At 42.3% G+C, this 16,661-nt stretch overlaps 1 protein-coding gene across 5 annotated transcripts in view; it reads left to right on the top strand.

The window, feature by feature from the left end:
- The first annotated feature begins 1,438 nt into the window (after nucleotides 1-1,438).
- RERE (arginine-glutamic acid dipeptide repeats) overlaps nucleotides 1,439-16,661 on the top strand; it is a 191,711-nt gene continuing 176,488 nt past the window's right edge. For 4 of the 5 annotated variants that reach the window (XM_086764391.1, XM_086764388.1, XM_086764390.1 and 1 more), the window contains exon 1: nucleotides 1,439-1,456. The gene's annotated coding sequence lies outside the window, so the exon portion shown is untranslated. Of the gene's footprint in view, nucleotides 1,457-2,368; nucleotides 2,385-16,661 lie in introns of those variants that run through there. The other variant, XM_086764387.1, reaches the window with a different exon arrangement.

Raw genomic sequence — 16,661 nt, 5'->3', positions numbered from 1 at the left:
GGTAGAAATATCTATGGGTAAACAGAGGGAAAATATACAGGTACAAATAATTAACAGCATCTGGAAAGAATAAGTTGGCAGACAGTAATTGAGGGTGTTGCTCTAATTAAAGGAGTCTGTGAACTTTGATTATTGTTATTTTTTTTATTTTTTAACTTGGCTTTGTAAAACCAGCTCGGAGAAGGTGTACTCCCTTATTTTATAGGTAAAATACTACTGCGTGGCTAGGAAATGGATTTGCTTGGCAGGGAAAAAGCATACATTGCCCTCAGGTAATGGATTACATAGGTGACCTGTTTTGCATCTTATTCTGCAAGGGAAATAGCAAAGCTTTGCTCTAAAATTAAGTCAGGACTGGCGGCTGAAAGGTCATGGTTGTGGTGTGGAAGAACAGTGCAAGGCTGCGAGATTGAGACAAGTTACAGGCTTGTGTAGTAAGAGATAAATATTCATTATATTTTAAAATTGCCAATTAAACACAATTAAAAGGAGCATGTTTTGCTGAGCAGATGAATTTCTGTTTCTAGTGGGGGGAGGGAGGACTGTGTAGAGGGGGTTTTACACAAAATGGCTTACTAATTGAACACACTGCCACAGAATCCTCGCCTGGAAGTGTCTTGAACGTGACAGCGGACAGGCATCCCTCTGTTTTATCCGTCTCGGGAACGACAGCCGCCTGTGGACGTGTTCCCTCCCCCCCGCTCCGTTTGATCTGCATGTCCCCACCCCTCGTGTGTTGATCCCCGTTCGTGGAGGCCGGGCGGGCCGCTTGCATTAATGTTCCCGGCTGCAGCTGGGGGACGCGAGCCGCCGAGCGCGCCCGGGGATGCGGTGCCCGCTTCCTCTCCTGCTCGCAGATGCGTTTTCTAGCTGACCACGCTATTAACGAGCGGCCATCAATCACGAGGCTCCCGGTTCCGGCTCGGCTGAGCGGGGAGGAGGCAGAGGCGGGCCGCCGCCACCGCCGCCGGGGGAAGGAGCTTGGGGTCTCCGTGTGCGGGAGCGGCGGGGCCGGTGCGTGAGAGCCGGGCCGGGGGGAGAGGGGGGGGGCCGGGCCGGGCCGGGCGGGTGGGTTCCGCGCCGGGTTTTCCCCCGCGCCGGCCGGGGCCGCGCGGCGCACCCGCCTCCTACCGGTGCTGAGGGGGCGGCGGGCCCGGGCCACAACCGTCGCTCCGCCGCCTGCTCCGAGCCCCGGCCCAGCTGCTCGGCGGCAGGCGGAGGGGCCTCCTTTTGTTCACCGGCTGCGCCTTCCCCTGGCCCCCGGTTCTCCCCCCCCCCACTTTTTCGCGGGGTCCTGCGCGGCTCTGGGCACCGCAGCCCCCCCGCCCCGTCCCCCCCCCGCAGGCTCAAACCACGGGTTCGCCGGGGTCGGGCCGGTACAGCCGGCGGGATTGCGGAGGAGTTGTGTTTGGCCGGCACCTCCGAGAGCGGCAGAGCCTCAGCCCGAGGCGGGCGGGTGAGTTGGCAGCACCGGTTGCCCAGAGCGGCGGGACCGTCGCCGGGGAGCTGGTGGTGGAGACCCCGGGGCGGCTGGGGTGCGGAGAGGGGGCCGGGGCTCCCCGGACCGCCTTGGTGCCTTCTGCATCCGCGTTGTATTTCCAGGAGGAAAATTAAGGTTGCTCTGAAAGTTGACTAATTGCTACTTAGCCAATGATAACACAGAAAACACCTGGATGGAGAAAAAGCTGGACTTAATGCTCACTTCCCCTTTTGGCTACTCAGTTGTTGGTTTTGTTTTTTTTTTTTTCCTAGGAAAAAAAGTTGGATCGATTTGGTGGTGAGGCAATAGTTTTTATTGACCTCAGAAGTTCAGAATGCTTTGAGACTGCGGGGTTGTCTTTCCATAACAAACGTTTCACCTCTGTGTTCTAAACATAAACAGTTGGGCTAAACGGAGTGCTGTGTTTAATTCTGTGCTCTGTGTTTTTTTTTTTTTTTTAAGCAAATGAGATAAGGAGATGAGGATTGCATTTGCTTTATCCTGAAAGAAAGTAGGTTTTTTTTTTTCATTGCACTTGATAAAATGGAATGCCTTTTGAAGTACTAATTGGTAGGCTGTGTGGTGTAACTTTGTTTTAGCGGTGTTGAATCGTGTTCTAAGATAGCGACAGGAGACCTGCTTGGCCACTTCGTTTCCTCAGGAAGAAACCGGCTCCGCTTTGTTTTGCTGTTGGTGTTCAAGCTCCTCTCGAGGACACGCGGCTGCGTGGGGCTTTGTGTGACGGGATGGCCTCCTTCCAGCCATCTGGGGCTGCGGAGCTGCGCGGGGATGGAAGTGGCAGTTGGAGAGGCCACTTCGGTTTTTCTTTTGAATTTCACGTTCGTGTGAGGCGTGCAGTACAGGAAAAGCGGAGAACAGAAATCTTCGGGAAGCGTAGTTTCAGGTGCTCCACCAAGATGTTTCTTCTGGGAACTCAGTTGAAAGTAAACTGGGTTTCCAACCCAGCAGACGAAGACTGTTCCAATGTAAAGCCGTTAATCTGCAGGCAATTAGTTCCAGACGTGCAACCAGCTCTGCGTTTCTGTCAGGTTTTGTTCTTACAGGCGATCGCCTTTTTGAACGCTTATGCCTTGTGAATATCACAAGATGCTTAACAGCAAGTTGAGAATTGTGTGGGAGCAGGATGTAAAAGCTTTTATTTGTTTTTCCAACCCTGTAATTTAGTAGTGTTTAAACTATTTTATAAAGATCTCTGGGAGCAGTGAAAGGTGGTTTTCAGTCCAGGGCACTTGAGTGCTTATTGTACTGTGGCCGGCTGGCTGCTTGGCAGGCAGTGTTTGAAATGATATTTGAGCTGGCTGCAGGATAGCACTTACTGGGATTACACCATTTCCCCCCACACCCCTCCGCCGTGGCCGTTTGAAAGTGATGCATCAGCGAGTGCTGCTCAATAGCGTATTTTAGGGCTTCAACTGCGTGTATTCGCTTCAAACGTGGTTCCAGAGAAAGGCAGTTAAGAATTTGTCTTGTTTTGTGGTTACGATTTATGAATTGAGGCGAGGGCTGACGTAATCTAGCCTACCACTTCCTTTGTGTGTGTTTTGTAGTTGATAGTGCTTTGTTTTACTTAAAATAGCCAGGGCTGTTTCTTAAATGCTTTGCTGTCTCCCTTATGCCATGGCCTTCAGTGTAAGCAGAAACTTGTTAGCGTTGTAGGTGATTACGCCTCTTTGAGGAAATGGTTCCTTCGTTTTGTCACTAAGGTTCAGTGAATTGCTCATGTGCTAAGTAGATGAGACTTTAATGTTAATTAACGTAATGATGTATACAGCTGTTCCGGCGGAATGCATCGACTGTCTTAGCGATTTTACTACAGGTTGTAGAGAACCTCTTGGTGTGTCTCTCAACGCCTCTTTTGCTGACTTTTATTTACGTAGAGGTGACAAGATGGGGCTTTTGTTTCCTGATACGAGTGGTTAATAGCTCATCTGCGAGAGAGCTTTGTTTTCCTTTTTGTATGTGGGAAAGAAAATAAGCTATTTATTATAAACTAATCCTAAGCCTCCTTGGTTTTGGGGTTGGGGGGGGTTATTGTTTTGCCTATTGTTTTGCTTAAGAGTAGCCGGAAGGAACCCCTGACTTGCTAATTTTACAGGGTCAGTGATGCCTTTTTTTTCTTTTTTTTTTTTTTTTCCTGGTGTGCTGTGAATGTGTTCCTGCTCTAGTGATTAACCTATGCATAGGTGAAGCACATAAAAGATGATTGTACTCTGTCTGGGAAAAAAAAAACCCACCACATTTAAAGTGTAGAAACAATGCAGTTTCTTTTTGGCACCTGAGATAATCTTCATACTGCTGAAACTTTGATTTACTGGACCAGATTTCAGGAGGTGAGAAACAGAGATCTCCACGAACTCAGTGGAGTTACTTCAGAACCAAGTGCAGGTACAGCTTGGTATCCAGCTCATAGTCCAAAAGCCACGTACTGAGACCCTGAATGAACTACTTGGTGGCATTTGGTGTGGTTGTGGCAGAAAAAGGCCTCCTTCCAACAGTTTTCTGCCTCATCTTGGTCCTGGGGTGCTGCAGATTTTAGGGAAGGCTGTCTCCCGCAGAGATGCGTTGCATTCCTTAGTGAATGTACAGTTTTACAGAGCTGGCTCTGAATGTTAGGTTGGTGTGCATATGTTTGTCTTCCCTTGCTCTGGGGCTTTTTCAAGGGGTACAGAGAGATTGTGCTGATACTGTGTGTGCTGAATTAGGAGTAAAACCAGTTTGTAAAACACTGAAAACTGCTATTTCTGTAATTTGTTGATATATACTGATAATGTGGCGTTTCACCTGAGATCCAGTTACTGGTAAAAAACAATTATGAAGGCAGAATGTAGAAATAGGTATCATGCGTTTAAGATGATAATGAAATGTTTTGGCCAATTGGTTTATGAATTAAGGATATTTCTTTGCAGCATTAGCCTAGCTCTGACAGACGAATGGATTAAAAGGTGATGACTGGAGTTGTTAAGTCCTCAGCTGTTGGCCTTGTCCTTCAGGTGGCTGTTGTTGGTGCCCAAGTCCCCAAATCAAGAGTATCTAAACCACGAGTGAAACTTGATTTTGAAAGGCCAACTGTTCTCAGCCAGACATGTCTTAGTTAAATGAATTCTACTTCAGCTGAACGCACCAGGCAGAAACCCAAACCAATTCAGGAGCTAAGCTGTGGGTGCACCTGAGAGTTCTTTTGTGGGGGTGTGATAGTTGTTGAGGGCTTGGCTTACTTGGCTCGGTAGCCAAGAGATTCAGAAAACTGGACAGAACTAGCAGCGCATTAGGAAGCAGAAATACCCCATAATCTGTGGTGTTTGATGCAAATGCTCAGCACTTTCATCTCTGTAAAGGCTACAGAGTAGCTTTGGCTGCTTTACTGAAGTGATGGTTTACAGATGTGATGGAGTCAGTCAATAAGCGTATTAGTTTAACCAGTTTTTGTGAGCTGTGGTGCCTTTGCTTTTCTTGCTTTAAATCTTTTTCTTTTGAACCTTATGTTTTTACAGTGCAAGACTCAGATCAGTAAATGACTTATAAGAACACTTGACTAGCTCTATTTTACATTTTAAGCGTAAGTAAGAGAAATGCTATCTTCATGACTGTAGTCCTGGAATAGAAAATGACCTGGTGCTCTGATGGGATCTCTGATGTTGATAGTCAGGTGCATGCATCTTTAAACGAAGCTTTTTCCTCTTTGCAGAACACTGAGCTTTGCTTTAGAAACAGATCTGCCCAAGGGGCAGCAAAAGTGATTTTGGTATGTGGGGAGGTTCTTCTGACCTTATGCATCACTGAGCTGCGCGTGTATGGGTGTAAACATTTTATGTAAGGAAGATTGCCAACTAAGAGGAGCAGAGCTTTTCTTGGAGTAATTTGCTAGTCAATAACATGTAGATTAATGTGCAAATATTTCCTAATATGTGTAAAATGAGATGATGGCAGAAGAGGCATTTTAGGGAAGAAGGGTTGTGTCAGGGAAACTGGGATCATGGTGACATAGTTCAAACTGTCCTGTCAGCTGGACCTTGCTTGGCCTTGCTCTTTGTTTACCTGTTTCTCATGTTGGTGTGTGTATTTCTCACAGCACAAATTTCCCTATTACTAAAGAAAGTAAAAGCCTATAATCATGTAATGCTCTGAATTAAGTAATAAGGGATGGGACCCGTGGAAAACTTCCTGCAAGCTAGCTTTGTGATTATGAAAAGTATAATGAAACAACTTTAAATGGATCGGAGGGAAATCTGGTTTTTATACTTCAGCTCTGTTAACAGAGGTGAAATTCTTTCCAGAAGAATGGGCAAAAATAATATTTATTCCAAAGTTTGCCTCGGGTAGTGCTTTGAGTTCTGACCTTTGGATATCAAGTGAGAACAAATGGTGTTGAAAAATGTAAATGATTAAAACAAGCTGCCCTTCCTTAGGAAACTTTTTTTTTTTGTCACGTTTTGCCAAGAAAAGATCTTGGTGATTGGATAAACATTTTCCTACTGGAGTAAATAGTATTTGATTGTGATGTGTAGATTTTCTTACAACCACATTCTCTTATAACCACATTTTAAAAATATAATGGTGGGTTTGGAATGCCGACGTTTTCTAATGTTAGCAAAAGCATAGGAGAAATGGTGACTGTAAATTTAGCATTAACAGTGTAGCTGTGCACTTTCTCTTGGGAAGTGATAGCAAATTTGGAAAGCAAACCTAGTTTGATTAGGCTTCTCTGAAAATGGATTTAACTTTCATGTAAGATGACACTAGGAGTGAAATAACAAATCTGGAATCTATTAGTATCAGTTCCTAAAAGTTAGATGCTTGCAGGTTTTCCAGTGTCTTTTTTTTTTTTTTTTTTTTTTTTTTTTAAACAAATTGGCTGTAAAAAAAAGAAGAAAAAACCAACAAACCTGTTAGGTGAACCTTCTGTTAAAACCAGTCAGTCTTGGTGTAGATACAGCGCTGCTTCTTTGGCACCAATTCTGCACATGTAATAAAGTTTACCTTCATTTTGCTTATTGGTAGAGACCAAAATGACTTGTTTTTGGAATAAAGCTGAATTTTTGTTAATAGACAGTAAATGTTTCAGCAACTTCTGGAGTCTGATAAGCTTCTGTTCTCTTTAGACGTCTATAATTAAAAGCATTTAGTAGTTTGAACATTATTGTCAGGTGTTGTGGTTTAATCCTGGTTTGGAAGAGGAGGGCCTCTGTTTTGATCACTGCTGGGAGCTGGAGAGAGGGCGGGGAGTTTAGCCATTGCATTGGATGTTCTAATCCACAGTTCTGTAATTGCTGTTCTTGGTCATCTAGCAGTAAAATAAAGGCAGTAAAAAGTTCTCAAACTTAAAAATGAGCTTTAGGTTCTTTCTCTACTGAGGAGGTTTCAGCCCATTAATCTAATCAGTCTACAAAATCAACTTATTTGCCTAAAACAGGACCAATATGTGACTTCATCTGACTGGGGGACGTTCACAGCCTTTCTGTCCCTGCCAGGGTCCCATTCCTCCCGCACTGCTTGGGAAACCCGGCAGAGAGCAGGAGGTATGTTAACCTAAGCACAAGTTGGACCTGGGAACTTCCTTGTATTTTTTCACGGTGTGAATTTTTTCTGGTTTAGTCAGTGACCGATGACAAAGAGCGGCCTTAGCAGGTAGTGAAATTACCAGATAGTATGAAAATGACTGAGCCATAATGTAAGAGTCAGTACAATTCAAGCACTTCAGGTTGGGGACTTCTTTAAAATTTGACATAGTAACAGATCCCTGGAGAATTTACTCTTGGAAGCAGTCAAAACAGACTGTATTTGCTCCATCTCCTATTGAAATCTAACAAAGGAGCCACAAATCAGATTTCACTTCCCTGATAATAAAACTATTCCTTTGAGACTAGACCTAGGAATGTTGGGTTTTTTTTTTTTTAAATATTTAGCAGTTCCTGCTTATTAATTGAATGCTCTTAGGCAATCTCGTGTGCTGGTTTGTGTGAGTATGTGAGGAAGAACACATCAAACCTGCATGTTTAATATTACGTGACGGTAATTGGCTCTACGTTGGAGACCTAGCCTGTGCATGTAGCTGGGACAGGTATAAAAGAGTTAAGAGCAGCCCAAGGTTATTAGATCATTTGGAAACTGATTACCCTTTCACAGTGTAATAAAGTAATTATGAATAGTGTATGAAAATCGGTTGCAGTCTGTTTCAACATTATGACTGCCTGTCTTGAAAAGAAATTGCATTGTCCTCTTTTGTGTTGATCTTACAATTTGCATATTCAAAGCGTGTTAGATATTTGCCACTTCCAGCTGTAAATGCTAAGTAGCATTTAAAAAAACAAATTATGCCATCTGTTTGTATAGGTTTTCTTTGAGGTTTTTCAGTTCTGGATAATATTTCACCTTGGGTCTGTTCTCTTTACAATAGGACATGCCACTGTTGCGAAGGGAATTTGAAATATGTTCTGGTCTAAGAATTCTGGAAAGAATTCTTTGGTGAATGGGTGTAGTAGTTGCAACTTCATTTGTTAGTGGGGTATTTCTGTGCAGCCCCGACATACAAAAAGGTGATGTTTGGAAAGAAACAGTTATGATGCTCTACTTTTGACTCAGGTAGCACATGTTCAAATGCTCCAGTTCTTGGGGAATATCAATGTGAATTTTTAAGATTATTAAAAAAAATTAGAAGTAAGTTTTAGCCAACTTGACTTCCTACTCAAATGAGATCTGCAACTCAGACAAAATTTGTGACTAAAATATTGTTAATGTGAAACATGAGTATAGCTATGATCTCTAAACCACAACTAGGAACAGTTTGCCTTGGCATTTTTTTTTACCTGTGCTTCCTTTGGAAGTCTCCTCCCCGCTGGAAAGGTGGATGAGCTGCTTGTGAGGCAGTTGGTGATTTACTGGAACTTAGCAGCGTGCCCTGATTACAGGTCCCACCTTGGGCTTTCTCCCAGCGGGGTGGTACTGAGGATGGACAGGTGCCAGCGGTAACCTCCTGTATCTTGTCACGCTTCTCTGCTGGTGCTTGAGAGTCAGAGTCTGGACTGTCTGGAGTTGCCCTAGAAAGATGTGCAGACTCCATGTAGCTGGTAAAAGCAATTCTTGTGGATTTTTAAAGCGTGAAGTCAGTAATATAAATTAGAATGGAGCTAAAGATGTGCATGCTGAACTTTAGAGCTCGACTTTTTTTAACAAATGCTGCTGGATAAGGTCATATTTTGACATAAAATGTTAATGAATCCGTGTTTTTGGCTGAGTGTTTTTGTTCTGAGGACGTACTGTGGTATCTGAGATGCCAAAGGTATCTTACTCTGTTACATTCATGTGTGAGCTCGACAGTGGCTTAGGATTTCAGGAGCATTGCAAAATTCCCGACAGCAAAATCTTTGCTCAGTACACATCTCTAAGCTCATTTTGAATCTAGAGAATTGTTGATGGAGATAAATTATAAGCATTGTATGCCTGGTTAATAAAATTCTGGAGTTACTGTCCACTCTGAAACCTGTGCTACGATGTGTAGTGTGAAGTTGATGTGAGTCTCAAGAGCGAGAGCTGAGATGCTGCCAGCCTCAGCTGCTTGGTTCCTGGAGCTCAGCTGGGGGTTACTGCCTGCTGCGTTCGTCTCGGCACTGCGGCGGTGGCACGAGCATCTCGGCTGGATTTCGGTGCAAAGCCCTCTGGCATGGCAGAAGTGCAAGCTTAGCATAACGCAGGTATGGCTGTATCTCTGCACATGCAAATCTGTCAGCTTTAAAGTGGTGTGGACAGGCTCTCTGACACTAGTACGATGCTATGACTTTAAGCTAAACTGATGTGTTAACTTTCTGTCATGGACTTTTTCATAGTTGAAAAATCAAGTCCTTGCCAGGCTGCTTCAGAAGAACACCTCAGTTGCCCTGCTGCAAGCTTAAGAGTCCACCACACTGAAGGTGACCTTTTCTGTGTTCCTACACCTTTTATTAAGGTTCTTCAAGACAGCTGACACTGCTGAAATACCCGTTGAAAATGTTAAACTAAGCATGAGATTTTGCAGCGTGTTTTTTGCTTCGCTGTTCTGGATATCTCAGAGGTCAAGGAAACTCCAACCGGGCCAGACATGCTTCACAGATGTTGGTGCTGTTCTCATCAAAATTGAGTTTTTAATGCAATTTGAACATTTGACATGCAGCAGCAGCTCAAGTTTGGCTTGAGTTTGCTTCCATGGAAGTTTTAAAGTATGTCAACTATCCTTCTTAGGCAGATAAACAAACATTTGAGTCCTACAGATAATTATATGGACAGATGATGAATAATAGAATGTTTGTCTGTCATTATCTTTTAAGATGTCTTTGAAACTTTCCTGACTGGAGCAGCCTGAATTGTGCATGTGACTTAATGAATTGCTTTTTGTTTTGAGGCGTAGGTCTTCATATCTGAGGCAAACAGTGGCTGTGTGTTGGTTTTTGGTGGTGGTTTTTTTTTTTTTTTTTGTCTGGAATTAAATAGGGATTTTTTTTTTCTTGGAACTCATGCTGTAGTTTTTGCTTTGTTTGGGGGGGGAGTTGTCGGCTTTTTGGGGTTTTGGTTTGGTGTTCCCCCCTACCCGTACCAAAACGACTGTTACTTTGTGGGAGTTTTTTAGAACTCTAAGCAGTGTGAGTGAAGTTACAGTCATCTAGGAAGCAATGGACAAAGAAATAAAAACACACAGCACTAGTGAAAAATCATGAGAAGGTTTTCACTTTACACTTGGACTGAGAGCTTGATAAATACCCTTCTGTAGGAGTTTATCTTGGCCATGTCAGTGCCATTTGATACCCAAATGCTATACACAAAATATTTTATATTCTGAATAAAAAATAGTTCCATATTGCTTTGAAATGTCACTTCTAAGTGACATTCTGATCACAGGCCAGAACGTAATTCAGCGTACGTTAAGAACTAGTCAGCAAGTAATAAATCTCACCGTGGCTGCGTGTGTGACCGTGGGAGAGGCTGCGGGACTGCAGGAGAAAACAGGGTAATCCCTGAAGTGTTGGATAGGTTTAATTAGGTCCAAGTTGCTTGGGTAACTGCCACTTGGGGAATTTTCTTCTGTAGTATTTAGAAAGTAGCTCTTAAGTCGGCTCCTGATGAGGTTAGTGTTTCAGGAAGAGACTTTGTGATATGCCATCCTTCTAAACGCCTACCTGTTCGTTTGTTGAGATGGAAACTTCATAGGCAAGGATCTTCAAAGGTATGCTTTTAGTCGTAAAACTATTGCATCGTATTCATAATAAATAGTGCAATTTGTTTTGCTGTCTGTGGTTGCTAAACGATCATCCCGGGTTTTTATTTGCAAGAAAAAGCGAAATATGCTAATCTTTGTGTTACTGTGGGAATGAAGAATGACTTAAACATCCGTGGTCACAGGTTGGTTACGCGGCGATGAGCAGCTTATTGTGCCCTGCTCAGCTCGGTGTCCTGTCCACTCTAGACTACAAACAGTTTTAGGAATCTTGTAAGGTTGTTTCAGAGCTGTTGCTAGTGTCTAACCTTGAAACTAGAGTTAGGAATTCCTGCTTTATGTAGGAAAAACAACTTCCATTTTGAAGGTGTTTTCAGTATGATAACGTGGCTCGTGTGGTCTTAATTTGCATGTCATGGGGTACTAGCTTGTAATTAAGAAAGCCAAGAAGACTTTCCTGTTTTATTTGTGCTCTTTCTTGTCTTTAAATGCTTCAGGTCTCTTATTTTTGTGAGACTGTGATTCAGTATGAGTAGCCCTGGATTTAAGGCGGGCAGGGCTCAAGCACTGACTATGGCGAAAGTTTGATTTTTGTGGTCGTCTGCCACCTCCCGATTGCTATTGCTGGCAAGTGGTGTGATATGGTGGTATTATAATGTGAGTGAGGCCACCGGATTTCGTGTGTGGCTTAGTAATCGTTTGCATCGGTTATTCCGCGCTTAAGAGCTTATGGTCTAATTCTGCAGCGTTGTTCTCAGCAGTTTACAAGATCAGACCTAAATACACAAATACAACGCTATTGCCTCATTCTGTTACATGAGATTCCGTTACTTTAGTCGTACAATAGTTAAGAGCATCTGCAGAGACTACTGGATGTAGAAATTACATTAATGTCTAAAGCGTGACCAAAGTAAAAAGTTATTTCATGCAGTGTTAAAATATTTCCTCTTGATTAGAAGCAGACTAATCACTTGGAGCATTTCTTAATGTTTTCTTCCTCTTCTCATGAAAGACGTAGCCAGTTACGAAGTCCCTTTCAAATGGGTTCATTAGCAGTGGCCGGGAGATTACTGATGCAATCGTTCTTGTAGAAGAGAGAGACTGCTGTCTGAAACGTAACGTATAGCATTGAAACAGCTCGTGTGAGACCTGTGAACTGATTCTTTTTTTTGAAAACAGTGCCTTAAATCTAATGAGGAGTTCAACTGGTTGCTGCCCAGTAGCAGTAATATGCCTGCAAAGAAAGTGAGTTTCTCTGTTTTCTTTGATATTGTATACATGGTTTTAAAAAAAAAAAAAATTTTTTTTTTTTAAAAAAAAGCTGACTGACTTCCAGAAAAGTGTACCAAACTTATGAGGGAAAACTTGCGGAAGGTTGTACAGCGAGAAGTCATGCTGGACGCCGTTGAGCAAATGAGAAACCCGGTACTGGGTGCAGTAGGGAAGCTGGCGAGAGCCGTGTGTAGGTGAGCTCCCGGGCTGTTTACGTGCTCTGAGTACGGTCTCTGTTTGCCTGCGTGACTTTGCTGAGAACGTTCCAGTGTTGCAGATGGTGGCAGCTGTAGGAACCGAGCAGGACGCCCATTGTTTCCTTGCTGTGGTGAATAAATGAGCGCTGCGGTGGTTATTCTAGCAAACGCTGTGTTAAAATAAATGCAGATGAGAGCGGGCACTGCTTTGTAGCAATAGAAGTTTCTACTGGGCAGAAAAACATAGAAAGGAATCTGAAAGTTTTTTAAATTCTCAGTGGTTGAGTCGTAATCAGTTTAAGTGCAGTCTGTAATTCTATAAGGTATTCCTGCTAACTGTTGTATCTGTGGAGTACACTGCGTGCAGTGAGCTAACCTCAAGGCTTTGAAATGCTATGGAAGAGCAAGCTTGGAAGGCAGCCAACCTTTAGAACATCCTGCTTTGTAAATTTTGATGTTTTATGAATGTAATTCAAATAAGCTTATTGTGGTCTGTCTTAAATTAAAAAATAAAGGCTATTTGTGGTGTCAGGAGTGAGTTCTACCTGTTTTCTCACTCTTCTAGATGCATGTTGTGTACAGTGCTTTGGTTGAGACTGGTTCTGTTGCACTAGGAGAGTTGTAGTAGAAGTTACTTGCTGGTGCTGGAGCAGATGATACTGCTTTCCTGATTTACAAAGAATAAGCTAAAAATTACTATAGATAATAGTATTTTTTTTTTGTTAATCTGTTCTACTTCATGATCCTGTGTGTTAAAATAATCTGTGTTTTCTAGTTTTCCTTGCTTTTTGTCAAGAAAAACAAATCTGTGGGATGTGTGTGATTTCTCCCCTGTTTAAAAACTTGAGACATCAAGAGATGGAATGTTTCCTAGTTACCTGTCCACTGCCATTTCTTACCTTAGGCGTTCGCTGTGAGCTGATGGTGGTACGGGAGTAAGGCAGCCCTTCCTGATGAAAATGAAAGGAAGTATTACAATTGCACGGTATGACATGTTGAACAAGGGAATCATGCCTTAATACTTCACAGTGATTTAAGTCCGTACTATTTGAAGAGGGAAGAAGATCAAGCCAGGGACTTTGGATGGGAACAGATTTTGCTGTAACGTACCTGTATGCATAAGCAGTGTAGATTTTTTTTTTGTAGTTTGTCTTAATTTTTTTAATTTTCTCTTAGGTAGAGATGAAGTTGAGGGCAGGAAGTGGGTGTGTGCTTTTCTTGCTGAGTCCTGTGATGACAGTCTGGAGACAGGTGATGGCAAGTCTCGCGGGGTCTCAGTGTGACCGTGGGCAAGCTGGGTGTATTCACAGACGCATAAGAGACATCTAGCTCTCTTCTTGCGATGAAGATAAGTTGAAAGTCAAATGCCAACATTGACAGCTTTGGTCTTCTATCACTTAAGGTTATATGAGAGATCATATGATCTCATGAAATACAGACGCTCTTTGTGAATACCTTCTGACACGTGTTTGGGAATCTTCAGCAAGAGTGTAGAAGGATGATGAGCTGTTGTGTAGGTTTACTGCAGAGAAACTTAAATTTAAACACTCTACCTATCTCACAACTTCCTGTGCTTGTTCTTACTCTTTCTTGCACGCAGGGTTGTGCGTGTTTGCTTTTTGAATGATATTTCTGCTGCCTGATAGCAGAACCTGCTCGTGTAGCTGGAGTGGAGATCAAAGGTCAGACTTCCGCTAGTGAGGTTTTTCTACTTTAAGTACTAAGTAGTTACTATTTTCTTCTGTAAATGCAATAAAGGAAGTGAGATGTAATGCAATCCATTGCAGTTGTTAAGTATTATGAAATGAAGAAGAGTATGCTGACTGTTTGCTGCAGACAGTCTATCATACGAGACACATCAAGCCTGTGTTTCACACGTGAATAAGCGCGCTTAATCTCCTGATTACAACAGTGCTTCTGGACTGGGAGGAGAGGCTTTGTAGGAAGCAATTCTGACGTCTGCTCTGTCATTAACCAAAATAAGCTGCTGCTCGCAGAAAATGAGACCAGTGTCTGAAACTAAAGGCTGTTTCGCGAGGCAGAAATATATTTGTCTTGATGCTTATATAAGACAGTGGACAACAAAAATTATGTTCTTTTAATATGTATTTCTCATTCTGATAACATTCTATCATTTTTCCCCCCTCTTTGTCACAGGACTGAAAAAGAGCAGAATTTGTTTCTACTGTTGTGAAATTTTATGGAGCACTTCAGTGACATAGCTTGCGTGAGTCTTCTAGATGGTCTCTGCAATTCTCAGGATGCTACTTTCTTGAGAGAGAAATTGCTTTAATTACAGCTGCATTTCAGCAGAGACATCTGATCGGTCAGCTCATCACAGGAGCCCACTCTGCAGTTACTCTTCCATGTTGAGTAGTTCAAATACACGGGCAATTTTATCGACTTAAATAAAACAGTTAGCGTGGCTGGAGACCAGAGTTTTTGCCTTTGTTACTCAAAGAGGTTTTCCAAAAATAACCTGATCTAGTTTTCATTTGCGTGATATAAATGAAGACATTTTGGAGGCTTTTTAGAAGATGAAAGGACTGCAAGAGGGCAGCTGGGTGTTCAGCCGTTTAAAAATGAAACATGCAGTGGAGAAAAGCATAGCTGTGTACATATAGAGAATGACAGTTTGATTGGTATTAATAGATGTGTAGCAGAGATGGAGGTACACAAATAAAATTTAGAATGGAAATTGAAATGAGTGTTAAGTGGGGAGAGTTCTAGATACAGTTACATTTGCAGTTGCCTGCAAAGCAGCAGTGGTCTCATTCTGATAGACAGAAATGCTTTCAGTATTATGCAGAACTCATTTTTGTATTGAAGTAAGTAAGTGACGTCGCAGGAAGGCACAGGTGTGTGATGTGCTGGTAACTTTGATAATCATGCGTTCCTTAAAACTAGAGCTGTTGTAAAATGGCCATATGATTTCCTTCCACGGAAGCTTTCCTTGATGTTCCTGTTAGCTTGGCTGCTATTGTGTAGCAGGAATTTCTCTTTATGCTTTGATTTCTTTGTTGGAGTTTCCCTGGTCTGAATTTACAGCATTTGGGAATGTTTATATTTTACTTATTTTAGTAATCATACTACAGATTGCGGTTTTTTTTGGGTTTTTTTTTTTTTGCCACAGACTTGCCTGTCAGGAAATCCATATGCATGCTTTCCAGGATCACCCTTTCTGCTTCTGAAAGTCTGTCGTCTTTTTGCGAAATCTCTGTCAGCAAATGAATTTTTTTTTTTTGCTTTATAATATTTTATGATTTATCAGGAGAAAGTGCATTTTATCTGTTGGCATATGGATGGTCCCATGGCTAGTCTGTGGTGGTGATGGTGGAACGGTTGCCGTTGCCTTTGGTTTAGGTTCTCCACGTTGACCTCACTTTTTGTCTCTTAGCTGTGTTTTGTTGGCCGAATAGTTATCCTGCAAACCCTCTTCTGGCTTGACGTGGTTGCTGGAAGAAAGCAACGTAATTGTGCTTGATAAAAGCAGAATATATTCAAAATAATCTGCTGTATATCATAACAAGTTCTTGTTTAACTTTTTTTTTCTGGTTTAAATGTTGTTAAGCAACCTTGCAATGCAGATGTTTTCTTGGCTCCAAGTGACACGAAATTCCCTGGATAACAGTTCATGTTACAGTAGCAGCTCTTCGCAGGTCCCCTGGGCCTTTTCTCCCCTAACAGCCTTTTAAAGTGAGGGATCTATGTTGCGTTACATGGACATTTTAAGAAGTTCTATTTTTTTCTTGGTGGTATGGGACAGCTACTTAACATGACTCAGAACTATGTTGTAGTAATCGCATACATTAGCCTGCATGACTTCAGAGAAAAGTAAGTAAATATGTGGCTTAATATTTACTGTCTGTTGATGGTTGGTTGTTCCCATGTGTTATGACTGTAGAGACCATTTCAGGACCTTTTAAAAGGACTAGAGGAGGTCTAAGCATTGTGATGTCGTAGAGTGGATCAATGCAGTGGGCCGGGATCTGAATTTTTGTACTACGGCCATAGTTCTCTGTCTTAGTTGCTCCCTGGTTTTGAAGCGGCCACCTAACCACTCGCCCCTTAAAATTTTGCTCTTAATACTTGTTGAATTTAACTTCTTGCAGGTAGATAGTTGTTCTACCTGTCCTCTGGCAGTTAGAATACCAAAACGAAGTGAAATGTCGCTTGCCTCCCTTAGATCCCTGCCACTCCAATCTTTAAAAATCTTCACAATTGCCAGGTAAACCTGGCTGCTCTCTGAGGAAAGGTTTAAAGATGTTTGAAACATTTTTCAGTAAAATGAAATGAAACACTTTCCTTCTCTGAAAGTGTAACTCTGAAGACATGCAGAATAGCCTGTCATTTTCTCTTGATAAGTGCAAAAGTAATTTTTTTTGCCTTGTGAAATCTTATTTTGCTTCTGGGAGGAATCTCCTTCACTGCCATCTTTTCTCCTGTTCCTTTAAGTTTTTTTTTGTAGCATCAACATTGTGTTGAAGAGAGGGACTTATGATCTTATCTA

The sequence above is a fragment of the Chlamydotis macqueenii genome, chromosome 21 (genome assembly GCF_036417535.1).
Source record: "Chlamydotis macqueenii isolate bChlMac1 chromosome 21, bChlMac1.mat, whole genome shotgun sequence".
NCBI lineage: Eukaryota > Metazoa > Chordata > Aves > Otidiformes > Otididae > Chlamydotis > Chlamydotis macqueenii.
The sequence above is the reverse complement of the archived record's forward strand: the minus strand, read 5'-3'. Positions and strand labels throughout refer to the sequence as shown.